We start from the raw sequence: 3,204 nt of genomic DNA, 5'->3' as shown, positions 1-3,204 counted from the left end.
GCCATTTTCTATTGATAATAAAACGAGTGCTATTCCTTCAGTAAGGGGAATGTGTGAGAATGTGGTACCTACAAAGGGACTGACTACAGGTTAGAGCTGAGGGCCAGCAATGGAGGCTGTTAACACAATGAAATACTACACAGACATAAAAAAGAAAAAGAGAACCTTACCTTTTGTGACTGCATGGATGGACCTGGAGAGTATTGTGCTGAGTGAAATAAGCCAGTCAGAGAAAGAAATACCACATAATGTCACTTATATGTGGAATCTAATGAACAAAATAAACTGACAAAATAGAAAAAAAGACATGGACACACGGAACAGACTGACAGCTGTCAGAGGGAGGGGGGAAGGGAAGACAAATGAGGAAAGGTGAAGGGATAAAAGAACATACATGCACGATCCATAGACACAGACAATGGTGTGGTTGATGGTCAGAGGGAAGGGGGCGTGGGAGGCCTGGGTGGAGGTGGGCAGAGGGGTCAGGGAAATGGAGACTAATAGTGTCAACAATAAAAATAAATTAAACTTTTATTTAAAAAAAAAAAAGAAGAAAGTAGGACCAGAACGTCAGGCGGCCGGGAGGCCTGGTTCAGAGACTGGGCTTTGGGTCCCCGCATTAGTCAGGACTCTTTCCGCTGCAGGTGAGTTACTGGACTCAAGCCATCTAGAGCCCAAAAGGGTACAGGACAGAAAAGCCAGGAGTGGCATGTTGACTTCGGTCGTGGCTGAATCCAGGCACTCAACAGACGTTGATAGGGACTGTTTCTCAAACAGGGCTCCCAAGTGGTGGCCATCGAGACCACCAGTACCTCCGGTGTGCATCCCACCAGCCAAGCAGCCTCCTTGGAAACAGAGCCGTGCTCCTGATAATTCCAGCAGAAGTCTATGGTCCCATAAATAACCCTAAAGCTTCCACGTCTGCCCAGAAGGAGACTGGCATCTCCTGTAGCCACGGGGCTGTGATGGCAAAAAGTCACAATCTCATCCTATGACTGGCTGAATCAGTGTGAGTCGCACTCCCAGCCTAGTGGGGCGTCTACTGTTAAAGGCATTGACTGAGATCCTGAAAATTGGAATGGGAATGTGTGAGAAGACCCTGGGAGAGCTGGGGACATTGGGCCCCTAAGTTCTGAGGAGTCTTTATTGCCAGTGGCAACAGTCTCTCCACCATCAGTAAAAGTGACCTCTTTACCTCTCCAAGGGTATTCATGCTGCACTGCCTGAGGAAAGAGTACTGGCCTTTCCTAAGGCAGCTGCCAAGCAAGGCCAAGCCGATGCTCCTCAGGACTCAAGCCACCGCCCTCTCTGCTTCTATAACTGGACTTGAGTCCCGGCAGACCCTTTAAGGTGAAGTACAAAGTGTGACTCATGAGGAAAGCACTACACTCCCAGAGAACTACTGGAGTTTTCTAACTCATACGAATAGAAGTCCAGGCAACATGTGTGGGAATAGATATTATGGCTGGGGCAATGGTGGCAGGGACATAAATTTGGTTCAGGTGAATTTACAGATATGCGCTCTGTATCTAATGTTGCATCTAATGTTGCCCCTGCACTGCTGTTCCTAGAGTCAGAAAGGGCTCTACCAGTTTGGCTGGTTGGTTGGCTGAAATATGGGCCTAAAGGAAACCCACAGAGAGTGAGTTAGAAATGCTGGGCCTGCCTTGGGTTAATGCAGAGGAAGGGATTCGAAGACTTTGGGGGACTGGAACAATGGAGTGGATTTGCTATTTGAGACCTAGTCACCACCCTGGGAAGACATACCTGGGAGGGGATAAATCTGCTAGGGGAACCCAGCATCCATCCTAGGAGGGCTCTGTGATCCTCTTCTGGGGGAAGGGTTAGTGCATTTTCCATTGTACACAGGATTGTGATATCATATTAGGTGGCAGTATGACCTTGTTATCACCTTTGTTTGGAGGTTAAGTTGGTTTAAGGAGATGTATAGAGGTAGCAAGGGGTGAACTTGCGATGGTTAATTTTATGCTTCGATGTGGAGATTATTTTTGGATTAAAATTAACATTTAAATGGTTAAACTTGGAGTAAGCAGATTTTCTTCCACAATGTGGGTGGGCCTCATGCAATTAGATGAAGTCCTGAATAGAACAAAAAGACTGGCCTCCCTAAGCAAGAAGAAATTCCCCAGGAGGCTGCCTCTGAATCTCATCTGCACCTTCAACTCTCCTGGGTCTCGAGGCTGCCAGCCTACATTGCAGACTTGGACTTGTCAGTCTCTGTATCACATGAGCCAACTCCTTATGATAAATCTTCTTAGGTACATACACATACTTTCTATCGGTTCTGTTGCTCCAGAAACCCTGATGAATACAGTGAGGAACATCTTCAGTACAGTCAGGGGGCTGCTACAATAATGAGCTGGAGGCAGTGTTGCCATTTAGCATGAAACTAAGCTATGCAATGCTTTGTCGTGGTATGGAGATTGTGAGTTTAAACATTACCCAGTCCATTCGCGTATGATTGGTCATGCCGGATGGTTGTCACGTATGTCCCATCAGAGTTTTAACACCTAGAGCTGCAGTTCCTAAACTGCGTGCTGAGGTGCCCCGTGACTCCGTGCAAATTCAGGGGACACAATGGAGACACAGAGACATCTGTTGGACATAGAAGGAAGCAGCAGCATCTGTCGGATATTGAGTGGACAACAGTTACTAAATTATTTGGACATGACTATTTAATAGATGCAGTCTTTAAGTACTTCTTTTGGACTAAGAGTGCTGTAAAGAAAATTCCTAGGACACTAATGGCCCATGAACTGAGGAAGTCTGGGAACCTTTGACCTAGTGGACAACTGCTGATGTTAATACTTTGTATTTAAGATTAATAGTATGTTTGTGCATCTTGGCTGTGACAAGGTTTTGCATGAACTGGATCATTTTTAGAAGTGCTAGTCAAGTCTATTGTTGAGTGCCACGCTACTGAAGTTCGATCTTTGTCTCATAGCTAGATTGGAGTTACGGGTTAGGGGAGGAAGCTCACAGAGGCTAAGTGCCATTTGGAACACATTGTATCAAGAGTATATATCATCAGCATGATTTATGACTGTCGATGCAGACTTTGATCACCTGGCCAAGGCAGTGTTAGATTTCTCCATGATGAACTTACTTTTTTACCTTTTTTCCATGTTGTCCTCTTTGGAGGGAAGTCACAATGTTCAGCCCACTCTCAAGGTGTGGTGAGTT

This window comes from Furipterus horrens, unplaced genomic scaffold (genome assembly GCF_987537825.1).
Source record: "Furipterus horrens unplaced genomic scaffold, mFurHor1.1.pri manual_scaffold_10, whole genome shotgun sequence".
Taxonomy (NCBI): Eukaryota; Metazoa; Chordata; class Mammalia; order Chiroptera; family Furipteridae; genus Furipterus; species Furipterus horrens.
The sequence above is the reverse complement of the archived record's forward strand: the minus strand, read 5'-3'. Positions refer to the sequence as shown.